This window comes from Ahaetulla prasina, chromosome 6, assembly GCF_028640845.1.
Source record: "Ahaetulla prasina isolate Xishuangbanna chromosome 6, ASM2864084v1, whole genome shotgun sequence".
In the NCBI taxonomy this organism is placed as follows: domain Eukaryota; kingdom Metazoa; phylum Chordata; class Lepidosauria; order Squamata; family Colubridae; genus Ahaetulla; species Ahaetulla prasina.
The window spans coordinates 12,906,557-12,922,351 of NC_080544.1; the positions used below are offsets into that span (position 1 = coordinate 12,906,557).

The 15,795-nt window shown below is 42.3% G+C and overlaps 1 protein-coding gene and 1 long non-coding RNA gene across 8 annotated transcripts in view; one reads left to right on the forward strand and one right to left on the reverse strand.

Moving 5' to 3' along the window:
- The window catches only part of ZMIZ1 (zinc finger MIZ-type containing 1), a 558,395-nt gene that overhangs the window by 246,575 nt on the left and 296,025 nt on the right, over nucleotides 1-15,795 (forward strand). The gene's annotated exons all lie outside the window — the stretch shown is intronic.
- On the reverse strand, nucleotides 5,422-7,113 carry LOC131200938 (uncharacterized). The gene is made up of 2 exons (XR_009155739.1): nucleotides 6,584-7,113; nucleotides 5,422-5,526 (listed from the first exon to the last, which is right to left on the reverse strand). It is a non-coding gene; the product is annotated as an uncharacterized LOC131200938 (long non-coding RNA).

Here is a 15,795-nt window from a genome sequence, read left to right on the forward strand (position 1 = left end):
GTAACTGGAAACGGCAAAGCAAAGGAATGTTCCCCTGCAAAATCCTAGCTCCATCACCAGGGCCAAGTAAAGGTTTTGCTGGAAGTCGGTAGCTTCCCTCTTCACTTTCAGGAGAAATTCTGAGACATTTGCTAGAGCTGTGCAAGTGATCAGGATTCAAGGTGGAAGGAAAAAATCCATGGTTGCATATTATTTCACAGACTGAAAATAGGTTTCCTTTCTCCAATACTGCGTATAAACTAGACTCGGCACTATAGTAGTTTCGAAACCCGATATTTCTAGTTCCAGTGGAACTAATGGAATAGCTTGTTTCCAGAAGTTGCAGGTGCTCCATCACTAGAGGCTTTCAACAAGAAGACTGGACAGCCATTTGTCTGAAATGGTATATCGCTGTGATGGTGAACCTATGGCACTCGTTCCCAAAGTGGCATGCAGAGCCATGTCGTCCAGCATGCGCAGACTTGCCTGTTTGTCTTCCGGGTTTTTGGTGTGCATGTGTGGATGCGACAACGATCAGTTGTCCTTTGCACATGTGGCAGTACTGTAAACCAGTGTGCGCATGCATGCTGGCCAATTGTGGTCATAAGTTGAGGACTACCTGGTGTTATGTTCTGGGTGAAGAATGGCGGTGAGGCCAGAGTGATTTCCAACAGCTCTTCATTCAATACCGCCTGTGAGTCAACTGTTGCTCCCTGGTTGACACAGCTCCATTTATAGGGAAGCTGATCAGCCCACAACCAATCAGGAGAGAGTATTTTCCCACTCCAACAGAGGTCCAGACTGAGAACTTCAACTGACAACTATAGACAATACGTTACACCTGACAGTGGTGAAATCCAAATTTTTTACTACCAGTTCTGTGGATGTGGCTTGGTGGGCATGGTCTGGCTTGGTGGGTATGGCTTGGTGGGCATGGCAGGGGAAGGATACTGCAAAATTCCCATTCCCTCCCCACTCCTGGGGGAAGGATATTGCAAAATCTCCATTCCCAACCCACTCTGGGGTTAGCCAGAGGTGATATTTGCCGGTTCTCCGAACCACTCAAAATTTCCGTTACCAGTTCTCCAAACTGCTCAAAATTTCCACTACCAGTTCTCCAGAACCTATCAGAACCTGCTGGATTTCATCCTTAACACCTGGGCTATACCTTGTTCCACCCAGACTTGGCTTGTATCTGTTTTTGTACTTCTTCAGGAGCTTTCTTCTGGGCACGTTCCTTTGATGCTTGACTGTTTCAAAAGCAGGGCACAGTCTTAGCCAGTTACTTGCCACATGAATTTAGGCCTGGCTGTTCCCTTTGCATCTATTATCTCCGGAATTTGTTTGTGAAGGAGCCAGGTTATCTTTAACAATGTTCTGATGGCTCTGCTGTTGTCACGCAGCCATTCATGATAAATGTGTTTGTTGTTATCTGATATTCCGTGTATATGTTATATGCTGGTAGTCAGCAAGAGGCAGGGAAGGTGATGTTTTTCTTCTTTTCCATAAACTCTTTTTTGGGATTAATTTAAACTCACAACCCAGTTCAGGGATACTTTTGCTTGTGGAGCTACTTGCCAGGAAGGTGAACTGGCTTGTCTCATGCTGAAGAACAACAGAACTTCCTTCTCGCAAGTCGGATCTTCTTAAGAATTCTTCCAGGTGGTTTTAACTCCCATGACTGCATAAGTGGTATGAAAAGGGGATAGGAGCAATGGTGAGACTCAGCAGGTTCGGGCCGGTTCGGGCGAACCGGTAGTCAAATTGCTGGCTGGTTCTGCCCTTCCCCTCCCCTCTACTCTCCAGAAGTCCCCCTCCCCCCACCCCATTTTCGCTCCAAGGAGGCTTCAGGGAGGCCTCCTATGGTGTGGGGAGGCAGCATGCCCCTCCCCCCAGCTTGTTTTTGCTCCTGGGGGGGTGCAGGAGGCCAAGTGCTGCTTGTCACATCCCCTGGCCACGCCCAACCTGGCCACGCCCACCCAGCCGGTCATTAGGGCAGAAAACCTGTTGTTAAATTATTTGAATCCCAACACTGGATAGGAGGTCCTTCAATATCTATGGAGATTCTTTTTTTTTTTATTTGAATTTATATCCCGCCCTTCTCCGAAGACTCAGGGCGGCTTACATTGTGTAAGGCAATAGTCTCATCCATTTGTATATTATATACAAAGTCAACTTGTATTGCCCCCCCCCAACAATCTGGGTCCTCATTTTACCTACCTTATAAAGGATGGAAGGCTGAGTCAACCTTGGGCCTGGTGGGACTCGAACCTGCAGTAATTGTAATTGCAGGCAGCTGTGTTAATAACAGACTGCATTAGCTTGTTGAGCCACAAGAGGCCCTAGATTCTCTACCATCCAGGTGCTTTTTTCAAGACTTTCTGAGTTTTTCTTTAAAGATGTTTCACTTCTCATCCGAGAAGCTTCCTGAGTTCAAGAAGAAACTTCTTGGAGGAGAAGTGAAACATCTGCAAAAAAAACCCCTAGAAAGTCCAGTTGCCTCTTGAAAAATCACCCTTTGGGAGCATCCTTCAGCGATACCAACCTTGTCCATGCTCTAGAGTGAAAAATAAATAGGGAAGCTGGAAGTTGAGAGAAAAACAACAGCTTCCCATCTTCCTTACAGCAGGTGGAAGGACCAATAAGGTGTGCATGGGAAGATGGATTGGTGGCTGTATGCTTTTCACAATCAAGGATCTATCTATTGACAGTGGAAGAGGCTGGCTAGTTTGTTGGTGTTGTGTATACCACCATAATGTCCCTGTCTGAAGTCTAAATATTGGACTCCAGTTCATATCAGTTCAAGCTGGGTTGGAGATGAATAAGCGTCCTGATGATGCAGTGGTTAGAACACAGTATTGCAGGCTAACTCTGCCCACCGTCTAAGAGTTCGATCCAGACAGGCTCAAGGTTGACTCAGCCTTCCATCCTTCTGAGGTCGGTAAAATGAGCATCCAGATTCTTGAGGGCAATAGGCTGATATTATAAACTGCCCAAATTGTGCTGTAAAGCATTAAGGGGTGATATATAAGCCCCAATACTATTGCAATTCCTCATATCAATCTTTTAATAATTTCATTATAAATTGCAAGCGCTTTATAATGCCTTGGTAAGAGCCCACTTGGAATACTGCATGCAGTTTTGGTCACTGCAATAGGAAAAAATATGTTGAGAACTCTGGAAAGAGTGCAGAGAAGAGCAAGAAAGAGGATTAGGGGACTGGAGGATAAAACATCTGAATAACTGTTGCAGGAATTGGGTATGTTTAGGCCAAGGCAGGGGTGTCAAAGTCGATTTCATTGAGGGCCGCTTCAGGGTTGTGTTTGAACTTGGAGGACTGGAGTGGGTGTGACCAGGGTAGGCCTGGTCAGCTCGACATCACTCAAGTCAGGGGCGCCTGTGGGGGCCCGAGTGCTCGTCTAGAGAAAACGGGCTCCTGAGCTCCGTTTTCAGCTACGACGGCCTCCTGCAACCCTCTGCCAGCAAAAATGGAGCTTGGGAGGGCTTCAGTTTCCACTGGCCAGTGAATGACAGTCCTTTGCGGTTTCCAGGGTGGTCCTGCAGGCCAGATCTAAGCATCCCAAGGGCTGGATCTAGCCCCTGGGCCTTGACTTTGACATCCCTGATCTAAGGAGAAGAAGGATTAGAGGTTACATGATAGCACCGTTCTAACATTTGAGGGACTACCGCAAGGAAGGTTGGGGGGGGTCAACCAATTCGCCAAAGCACCTGAAGGCAGGACAAGAAGCAACGGAGGGAAACTAATAAAGGAAAGAAGCAGTCTAGAATGAAGGAGGAATTTCTTGACAGTGAGAACAATTAACCGTGGAACGACTTGCCTCCGGAAGTTGCGACCGCTCCAACACTGGAGGGTTTTAAGAAGAGATTGGACAGCCATAGTATAGGGTCTTCTCCTTGAGCAGGGGGGTTGGACTAGAGGACCTCCAGGGTCCCTTCTGTTAAAGGTGATGATAGAAACTGGGGAGCCACAGCTGAGGAGAAGGATAGAAATAGTCTCTTGGGCTTTTCTCTGTAAACTGTTCGCTGTTGCCGAGTAGCCTATAAATAGCATAGTAGAAAGAAAGATAAATAAATAAATATTACCGTGTTCTCGTGGGTAGATTGCTCACTGGAGCAGATGTTAATACACATCTGAGGCTTTTTATAATGCGTTCTGCCTTCGTGCAGAAGAGAAAATCCAAACACAGAACAGAACAGGGAGCACAACTCCCTGTTTACTTTAGAGCTCCACTTTCCTGGAACAAAAAAACAAACAAACCAAAAGAACACCCCCACTCCCCCCAAAGCTTCTGGATTTTACAATTCCAAGGAACTGCTTGTAACGGGGTCTTTAGTCTATTTCAGGAAAAAGCTCGTAATGACAGGAGCGCCTCTGAAAGGAAGAGAGACTGCTGAATAGGACTTTTTGGAGGTCAGGAGTTGCGATTTCAGGAGTTCGCATCCCTCCTTCCTCCCTTCCTGGGGCCTAGAAGAGATGGAATGAATTATGCAATGCCAGAGAAACCTAAGCGGATTTTTTTCTCCCCCGAAGTACCGAATTTAGGTTATTGGTGCGGTACGGTTGTCACCACGGTCTCTTGGGTGAAGGGAAGCATCACGGGAAATAGCGGGGAGCAGCTGGCGCTTTCTAACTTTTGCGCGATGGCTTTGCCGCAGCTGGTAAATTGTCCTCTCAAGTCCAACAGGGTTCAGATCAGGGGTGAAATGCTCCTGGTTCGGACCGGATCGCACGATCCGGTAGCGATGGGGGCAGGTAGTTCGGAGAACCGGTAGCAAAAATCCCTGGCTCCCCCCCACTGCCCACGCCTCGCTGTTTCTCTTCTCTGTCCCTGAAGCTCTCAGTGGTGATGTAGCTGCAAACAGCCTTAAATGACTGCCGTGGCGCTTCAAAGGGCCGCACTACAGCTGATCAGCGCTGTAGGCAGCTAGTAGACCAGTGCCTCTATTTTTAAAGAAGGTAGACCAGTGCCTCCCAAGTTTTGTATACTTTATTATTTTTATTACTTATTGTTATTGACCCTGCCCATTCAGTCACCTGACTATCAAGCCACACCCACCAATTAAGCCACACCCACAGAACCAGTAGGGAAAATTTTTTAGATTTCACCCCTGGTTCAGATCTTCCCTCCATTATCATCATCACAATCAACCTTAGAAGAAAGATGAGGAGAAGGTATTCCTGTTATCAATCAGCCCCCGGGGTGGGGATTTAGTTTCCCTGTTTCTTCAGGCCTGCTCGGGAGGAGACGCGCTCTGGAGCCTTTGTGTCATTCCCAACTTCTCATCTCTTCCGTTTTCTGTTTCAAAATGGCAGCAACGTTTTGTTCTCCTTTCGTGTGTGTGTGTGTGTGTGTGTGTGTGTGTGTAAATCCATGGGTACTTGAAGGCTGCAGCTGAGCTCTTCACAGCTGCTTTTTGCTGCCTGTCGTTTCTTGGGAAATGGCTCCTGATTCAAATATTCAGGTAGGTGTAAGAAACAAGAGAGAGGAAAAAGGCAGATGGTGGTTGTTGTTGTTGTTGTTTTTCCTGTTAGGAGAAATAAAAAGGGAACAAGCTTCACTTGTTTTCTTCTCAGAAAATAATAATAATAATAATAATAATAATAATAATAATAATAATAATAACAACAACAACAACAACAACAACAACAACAACAACAACAACAATTCTGGAGGACATGCTACAGGGCGGGTTGCTTTTTTTAAAGCGAGTATTTCTTTCCTTTTAGAGAAGTTTGAGGTGTTTCTTTTTTTTTTATTTAAGTATTCTGGACGGCTGGAAAGCTGTGTTTTATGGTGTTGGTTGACGTGCAAATAAATGGCATTTTTGAAAAAAAGAGAAGTGCTAATAAGGATCAAAGGGACGCGGTGGCTCAATGGCTAAGACACTGAGCTTGTCGATTGAAAGGCCGGCAGTTGAGCGGCTTCAATCCCTAGCACCACGTAACGGGATGAGCTTCAGTGACTTGTCCCAGCTTCTGCCAATTTAGCAGTGATGATGTTGCCTAGTTGGGTAATGAACATCTGCAAGAAAACAACCAAGCTCAGAGAGTACCAAGGAACCCACAGTCGTTGTCCTCCTCCCCTTCCTTCCTTCCTTCCTTCCTTCCTTCCTTCCTTCCTTCCTTCCTTCCTTCCTTCCTTCCTTCCTTCCTTCTAGCACTGTTGATATTACCTAGTTGGGTAATGAAACATTTGCAAGAAAACAACTAAGCTCCAAGGACCCTTGCTGAGAGCTTGATTGTTGGAGATGTCCAACAATCCCAAGGTTATGGGGAACTCTGGGGAAAAAATATCCTGGAAGAAAACAACCGAATGGCTGCATAAGTCATTGTCGGTCAAATAATTCAGAATGAACTTGACATGTTGGAGCATCAACCTTACCTACTGCTTTGAATAAGAGGAGTCCAAACAGAAAGGTAGACCCATTTTTGGAGAGGGGGGTGACCGAAAGAAGCAAGGGGAAGTAGTCTCATGCAAACAGACTTGGCTCCGCCATCTGTTCTTGCTTGTGATATCTTGCACAATCTTTTCTCTTTAGGCCAAGTTTCCATCTGACAATATTGGTTTACTGAGCTGCTTACCATGACAAGTCCTGGGTTTAATGCAGTTGTTGTTGTTGTTGTTCCTGTGATGGATTTAGATTTGTTTAGATGAATAGCTGTGGTTTTTTAAGTTAGATCCTCGAACGACTGGCTTGTCCATAGATAAACCTCCCCAGAGTGCACATCCTTCCATCAGAGAAGTTTGTCAACTGGATTTTTTTTTTTTTGCCTTCCTTCACACTTTACAATAACAATTGCCCATAATTGCTGTGTGCAAAGTTAAAAGCACTCTCAAGTGCTTTGAAGGGTAATAATTTGGGTGTCAAAGTTACACTTATTGCATTGCACCAGAGAGAACCGGAGTGTCTGAACAGTTAAAAACAAACATGTCCGATCTTGTCTCTGCATTTATGCAGCTATGACTGATACTTTCATTTGAAAATTAAGAGGCTCGTACTTAGCTGGGTGGGTTAACCGCTGTTGTGTAGCAAGAATCGACTGACTGAGATCCTGAAATATTTTTCAGCTCATCGCTCCTTCGTGCAGAGCTGGGCTTTCCAGCCATGGCTGATTCTCAAAAGAGGAAAAGTCGCTAAACTGGCTGATGAATCCTCTGAACCAGCTACTCCTGTTTTTGGAGGATTTCAATCAGTCAATCAATCAATCAGAATAGAGCTGGAAGGGACCTTGGAGGTCTTCTAGTCCAACCTGCTGCTCAAGCAGGAAACCCTAGACTGTTTCAGACAAATGTCTGTCCAGTCTCTTCTTAAAAGCCTCCAGTGATGGAGCATTCACAACTTCTGAAGGCAAGCCCTTCCACTGATTAAGTGTCCTCACTGTTAGGAAGTTTCTCCTTAATTCCAGGTTGCTTCTCTCCTTGATTAGTTTCTATCCGTTATTTCTTGTCTTCTGGTCCTTTGGAAAATAAGTTGACCCCACCCCATCCCTCTTCTTTGTGGCAGCCCCTCAAATATTGGAATACTGCTATCATGTCATCCCTAGTCCTTCTTTTCTCTAGACTAGCTGTATCTAAATCCTTCAACCATTCTTCATCTGTTTTAGTCTCCAGGCCTTTAATCATCTTAGTTGCTCTTCTCCGCACATTTTGCAAACCCTCAGCTTTTTTGTTGTTGTAATGTGCTGACCAAACCTTGATGTATTCAAGTATTCCAAATGTGATCTTACTGAGGTTTTTTAAAGCACTACTAATACTTCTGGGGATTTTGATTCTATGCCTCTGTTTAGACAATCAAGGACTGTATTGGCTTTTTTTGGCTGCTGCCACACACGGCTGGCTCCTGTTTAAATCAGGGGTCTCCAACCTTGGTCCCTTTAAGACTTGTGGAATTCAACTCCCAGAGTTTTGCTGGCTGAGGGACTCTGGGAGTTGAAGTCCACAAGTCTTAAAGGGACCAAGGTTGGAGACCCCTGGTTTAAATGATCGTCCACTAGGACTTCGAAATCCCTCTCGTAGTTACTGTTCTTGAGCCAGGTTTCACCTAGCCTGTACTTGTACCTTTGGTTTTCTCTGCCCAGGTATAAAACCTTGCTTTTCTCCACTTAAGTGTCATGTTGTTGGATGGGGCCCATTGTTCTAATCTGTCAAGATTTTTTTGGCTTCTAAGCTTGTCTTCCGGGGTGTTGTCTGGAAGTCTTTCTCCTGCCTCTAGTCTCTTTCAAAGAGAAGTATAACAAATGCAGAAATGGTCATTTCAATGCCCACAAAGCCTCTGGGTTTGCCTTCGCAGAAGCCTGATGCAGAAGGTTCAGGTAATTTATGCGCAGCAACCATTGCGAGAATGACACTGAATTGTCGCTAAGCAGTAACACTTCCTTCCACTTATGATTGTAACTTTGTTGCTTGTATCCTTATGATTTACATTGATATTGATTGTTTCCTGATTGCTTATTTGTACCCTATGACTATCATTAAGTGTTGTGTTGTACCTTGATGAAGGTATCTTTTATTTTATGTACACTGAGAGCATATGCACCAAGACAAATTCCTTGTGTGTCCAATCACACTTGGCCAATAAAAATTCTAAATTCTAAAATTCTAAATTCTAACAGTTGCCTTCTTGTGAATCAGAGGCCAAGACTATTAGAGATGTTTCTTTTTTAAAAAAAATTTTTTTTCATTTTGTAGAGAAACAAACATACACTACATAATCAATCATTCAGTGTATCATCTGCGTGCATCTTTTGTGTCGTCGTCTTCTTCCTCTTCGTCCTCCTATATTCATCCTTTCTTGGTATTATCCGTTCATTTGTTGTAACGTTCTCCCCACATTTCTTTCTTTGCTCTTAATGCATTTATCTATCTTCGCTCTCCCCTTTCTTCTTTCCTTGTTTCATTGCAACATTACCCTATATATATCTCTTCTCTAACCAATGGTAATAGAATAGAATAGAATAGAATAGAATAGAATAGAATAGAATAGAATAGAATAGAATAGAATAGAATTTTTTATTGGCCAAGTGTGATTAGACACACAAGGAATTTGTCTTGGTGCATATGCTCTCAGAGTACATAAAAGAAAAGATACGTTCATCAAGGTACAACATTTACAACACAATTGATGGTCAATATATCAATATAAATCATAAGGATTGCCAGCAACAAAGTTACAGTCATACAGTCATAAGTGGAAAGAGATTGGTGATGGGAACAATGAGAAGATTAATAGTAGTGCAGATTTAGTAAATAGTTTGACAGTGTTGAAGGAATTATTTGTTTAGCAGAGTGATGGGCTTTGGGAAAAAACTGTTCTTGTGTCTAGTTGTTCTGGTATGCAGTGCTCTATAGTGTCGTTTTGAGGGTAGGAGTTGAAACAGTATGTCCTGGATGTGAGGGATCTGTAAATATTTTCACGGCCCTCTTCTTGATTCGTGCAGTATACAGGTCCTCAGTGGAAGGCAGGTTGGTAGCCATTATTTTTTCTGCCGTTCTAATTATCCTCTGAAGTCTGTGTCTTTCTTGTTGGGTTGCAGAACCAAACCAGACAGTTATAGAGGTGCAAATGACTCAATAATTCCTCTTAATTCCTCTTTATTTAATTTATTTAATTCCTCTTTAATTTCTCCTAAAATTGTCCCCATACCTTAAAGCAGGGGTCACCAACCTTTCGGGCCTCAGGGACCACTAAATTCATAATTTTAAATCCCGCGGACCACTAATATGAATTTTTAAAAAAGATAAATAGTATTTAGTGCAATATAAAAAATGCAAATAATTTTCTGCGAACCACCAAAATTTTCTCGCGGACCACCAGTTGGTGACCACTGCCTTAAAGTATTCCGAGTCCTCTCTTTCTTTAATTATCAAAGTCAATCTATTCATTTCTGCACAATCCAATATTTTCTTAATTACTTCCCCCTCTGAAGGGATTTTCTCTGCTTTCCATCTTTGAGCAAATACTATGCTCGCTGCGGTTATTACACGTATAATCAAATATATGTTTTCTTTACTGATTTTCTCTGGTAGGTTACCCAACAGGGACAGCTCAGGTTTTAAATCTATATGTTGTTGTAGCATTTCTTCTAACCATGTTTTAATTTGAATCCAATAATTTGTTGCTTCTGGACATGTCCACCACACGTGATAATATGATCCTGGTGTCTGGTGGCATTTCCAACATTTTAGCTGATTTATCTTTAAACATTTTTGCCATTTTTTCAGGTGGCACGTGCCACCTATATATACATTTCATATTGGTTCTCCTTATATGCTGTGGACATCGTTAATTTGTAATTCTTTCCCATAACTGCTGCCATTTATCTAGCTCAATTGAATATCCAATTTTTTTTTTGAAAGAGATGTTTCTGAAGGTATTCTAGCTAGGAATGTTGCAAGAAGTAGCTAAAATATTGCACTCTTTTTTTTTGTAAAAAGTTTTTTTCTTTTCGCATACACATATTATAAATGTACATTTTCTTATTCATAGATAATCATACATATTCTCTCTAAAGAAAGTATACAATAATAATACATTTTAATTGCATTTGGAGTTGCTCTTCTACCCTTTCTTTCCCTCCGTTTTACAACAAACCTTCTTCCTTTTCCCTCCCTCCTTCTTCTCCTTTCCTACCTTCCTCCTCCTCTCCTTCCTCATACCTACTTCCCTTTCCTCTCCCCCACTCCTCTTCTCTTTCCCTCCTTTCTCACCTTCTCTCCTACTCTTGTCCCCTAACTTATCTTCCTCTCCTTCTCCTTACCTCCATCCCTCTCTCTCTTTCACCTCCTCTATCTTACCTTCTATTCCTCTCTTCTTTCTTTCTTCTTTGTTGTATAATACTTCCCTTGTTTAGTATCCGAGCAACTCCAACCTTCTAATAATATATACTTTCTTTTCAATTTCTTTTCTATTTTACCCAGTCTATCATTTCATAATTGTGCATTTATATCTATAAACTTCTCTTCTTCGTCCCCCTCCTTTCCCCTTTTCCATTTACTCTGGCGATATCTGGGTTTCTATTTCTTCATAACCATTTTTCTCATTTGTTTTCCATTTATTTAACATTGTTTATCTATCATCTTTTATTTCTATCTCTTTTCTAACCATACATATTAGTTGTTGGTTGGTTTTCTAACCAACATTGCACTTGCATGATGCTGTGATCCTTCTCTAAAACCTGAAGTTCCGCTTATAGAAAATTTGCTTCATAGGTATGAGCAAAAGTATTCCTAGAACAGTGTCTCTCATTTTATTTTTACTGATACGCCTGAGTTTTTTTTTTATTTGAATATATATCCCGCCCTTCTCCGAAGACTCAGGGCGGCTTACACTGTGTTAAGCAATAGTCTTCATCCATTTGTATATTATATACAAAGTCAACTTTTAATGCCCCCAACAATCTGGGTCCTCATTTTACCTACCTTATAAAGGATGGAAGGCTGAGTCAACCTTGGGCCTGGTGGGACTTGAACTTGCAGCAATTGCAAGCAGCTGTGTTAATAACAGACTGCTTAGTCTGTTGAGCCACCAGAGGCCCCTAGTTGAACGTGGAATATCACCCATCCCCTTCTTTAACAGAGTAACAGAGTTTGGAAGGGACCTTGGAGGTCTAATAGTCCAGGGGTCACCAAGCTTTCGGACCTCAGGGACCACTAAATTCATAATTTTAAATCCCACGTACCACTAATATGGTCTGCTTAATGATTGGCTGGGTGGGTGTGGCTAGGTGGCCATGTGACTGGGTCGGGATGGCCAATTTGATGTCACTCACGTCAAAGGGGACCTCGCTGGCCTATATTCGCCCCTCCCCTCCAAGCCACTCCTTGCCTGCCTGCCCGAGCTCCTTAGGGCCCTAACAGGAAGCAGTTATTGGAGCTAAGCAGCCACCACAAGAAAGAGTTGGCAAAACAGCTGGATCAGTTCAAATTGAATCTGACCCAGAAGGAGGCTCAGCAGAAGCATCTCATTGAGGACTATAAGCATAGGCTTTCCAAGCAGAGGGAAGACCTGTGAGAGTGCAAGACCAGGTACCAAGACCTGGCAGCTAAGCGGGCTGAGATGGTCAACCATTTCCAGGCCATAATGTCCCACTGTAAACAAGGACCTCTGGCTCTTTGCCACCAATGGCACTTCCCTCCAGCCTTGACCCAAAGCCCTGCACCAGGAGGCTGAAACAGTCAGAATTTCTGCCCTCCTCCGACCCGCACAAAAAGACCCCGAAGGGGGAGAGTCTCTTCAGTAACACAAACGTTCATTGCACGTATCCGGCCCAGGGGCCGTAGTTTGAGGACCCCTGATTTAGTGCAATATAAAAAATGCAAATAATTTTTCTGCAGACCACCAAAATTTTCTCACGGACCACCAGTGGTACACAGACCACCAGTTGGTGACCACTGTTCTAGTCCAATCCCCTGCTCTTTCAGGAGCCGCTATACCAGTGTTGGCAGGAGCCTTTTCCGAGTGCCGAAATGGGAGCACCTGCAGGGGAGCGCCAGAAACCAGAAGAGCAGTTCCCCAGCGCGCATGCGTGCCCCCGGAGGCTAAGCTTCCAGTTTCCAGCCTTGCTGGGATATTTGTGAGGGCCGGTTATAAGTCACTTTCTTCATTGCCATGGTAATTGGAAAAGTCATTCAATGAATTGCCATAAGTGAAGGATTCTTGCCCTAGCATCCCTTCCCAAGTCGCACAAATCTTGCTACTGCTGATTTTAAAAAAGGCTCTCTCTGTTTTGATAGAAGGTTTGTCCTCCCTCTGGAGCTGATGGATATGTAGCGTTTACGGTAATTAGTTTATTTAAAATTGTGCTTACTGTTGCACAGTACAGTTGCTTGTATTATGTAAGACAAAGTGGGAAGTTTACAATCATTTTCAAATCATTGAAAAGTTTGCAGTCGTTTAAAATCAGAGAAATTGCACATGCTACAAATGTATAATAGAGATACCAGGAATGGCAGATTTACAGTAGTGGCCAAAATTGTGGAAACTTTTTGGGAAAAGTATATTTTCTAAAATTAGCTAATAACACCACTTTTTTTGGAATAGCACCATAAAATTATATATCAATGGAAAGATAATTGAATCAAGAGTGTAATGCAATAACTTTTAAGAAGGATTTGCTATTAGAATAGCAGTTACAGTTATAAGGAAGAAAAATGAAACACGTAGAAAAAATGAGTTATACAAAAATTATCAACATAGAAGCAATGAGATATATAAAAATTATCACCATGTCAGTTAATACTTAGTTGGGTAACCTTTAGCATGGATTACAGCCTTACAACATCTTCCCATGGAGTGAACCAAGTCTTTTAGTTCTGCAGCCGTTCTAATATGAAACCAAGATTGAATGATTGCTTCTATTAACTGGGTTTGATTGCTGGGTTGCTTCTGACTAACAAGTTTCTTTAGTCGGCTCCATAAGTTTTCAATTGGGTTAAGGCAGGGGTGTCCAAACTTGGTCCCTTTAAGACTTTTGGACTTCAACTCCCAGAGTTCCTCAGCCAGCTTTGCTGGCTGAGGGACTCTGGGAGTTGAAGTCCAAAAGTCTTAAAGGGACCAAGTTTGGACACCCCTGGGTTAAGGTCTGGGCTATTCCCAGGCCATTCCAGCAGTGGAATATTGATTATCTTGAAACTTCCTCCAAAAAAGTGGTGTTATTAACCATCAAACCTCAAAAATACACTTTCCCCAAAAGGTTTCCACAATTTTGGAAAGAAAGTGAACTTACATTAAAAAAAGAATAGAATAGAATAGAATTTTATTGGCCAAGTGTGATTGGATGCACAAGGAATTTGTCTTGGTGCATATGCTCTCAGTGTACATAAAAGAAAAGATACGTTCATCAAGGTACGACATTTACAACACAATTGATGGTCAATATATCAATATAAATCATAAGGATTGCCAGCAACAAGTTAAAAAGAAACCTACTTTAAAATAGGGGTCTCCAACCTTGGCAACTTTAAGACTTGTGGACTTCAACTCCCAGAATACCTCAGCCAGCAAAGCTTAAAGTTGCCAAGGTTGGAGACCCCTGCTTTAAAAGGTATTTTACGCTGGTTATTTTTATTATTATTATTTTTACACTTTACAATATAGGGGTTTTTACAACCCCCAGCCCCCCGGGTTTTGTGGCTCGAGGAACAATTATTTCCCATATAGTTTTGAATCCCAATCTGAGATGATTTTTTTGGGCGACTATTTTATAAATAACTGGTAGCAAGACATCTTATCTGCAAAGAGTTTTGCTTTCTCCTGAATCTTAGAAAGCTTCTTTAAAAAAGAAAAGCAAAAGAATCTTTCCTTAAATGTGCACAGAGAAGGAAAAAAAATGCCTTTGAATGGGAAATCATCCAGTTGCTGGAACACTTTTAACCTTATCTTTTTCATCTCAATAAATATTGCTAAAGAGGATTCTGTGGAAACCAGACTTGGAAAACAATTGTGTGCGGTTTTTTGTTTTTTTTCCCTGCAGCTGCCAAAGAGGCAGTTTTTTTTTTTACCGCGAGCCAGAAGGCTATAAAGAAAAAATTAAACATCTTTTATTTAGTTAGTTGAGAAGCGATTTGTTTTATATAACAATGGCTATGGTATCTTTGAAAAACGTGTCTTCCGCACGTGGCTCACATTCAGGCTCCTCAAAATATTTTGAAGCTGGTTTCTAAACAGCTGAAACTGAAAACAGCAACAGATCCGAACCTACGTCTGTTCCTACTAGACAGGAATTGAAAACTTGTTTTTATCAAAAGGCTGGCTTCAGATTTCACTTTTTCCCAAAATTGGGGTGCAGCAATTTTCTGTTAGTGTTGGGGGAGAAAAGTACAGCTACTTCTGTAAAATAGTTTAGTTTAGTTTAGAAGGCAGGTCTTAAGTTTAGCTTTAAAAATTCATAAAGCATATTGTAAATTGCAGTAAATAGTAATATACTGTAATATCAAAAGTCGGACATAAACAGATGGGCATGTCTATCTCTGCGCATCTTGGGCAAAAATTATGTCCCTTTTCCCCCTTTGTGTTCTACATCAGTGGTCACCGAACCTTTGCGGCTTGGTAGCCAGGCAGGGGGGAGAGGGAGGGGAACTGGACCACTCGTGCGGTCTGGTTGCAAATAGACCATGGCCCGTGGCCCAGAGGTTGGAGACACCTGCTCTACATGTCTGTTTTGATTTATCTTGAAAGGAACTACTTCTTCTTCCTCTTCTTCTTCTTCTTCTCCTTCTCCTTCTCCTTCTCCCCCTCCCCCTTTTCTTTTCTTATTCTCCTCCTCCTCCTCCTCCTCCTCTCCTCCTCCTCCTCTTCTTCTCCTTCTCCTTCCTCTTCACTTTATTCATTAAACATGAAACTCAAGTCAACTGAACATTTAAAAATGCATCACAAATACCATTAACTGGGGCTAATGGTTGATACGGGTTGCTGCCAGTGTCCTAGGTATCAAGCAAGTACCTTCTTAAGATATATGATGTTCCGAGTAGTGCAGTTTTTTGCAGTTCTGCTGGTGTTATTGCAGGAAGCTGCAATTTCTTGATGTGTTTTGTAAAATTCTTGGACATGGTACCAAGTGCCCCGATGACAATGGGTATCACTGTTACATGTTTCATCCATAGCCATGTAGTTTTGATGGCCAGGTTGCGATATTTTGTGATTTTTTTCCAGTTCTTTTTTTTTTCAACTCTGGCGTCTCTTGGTACAGCAATATCAATAAATTGTACTACTACTACTACTGTTGTTGTTCTTGTTCTTGTTGTTGGAGTTGTCTAACCAGAAAAGGCAAAATTATTATGAGATAAAATGAAAAGG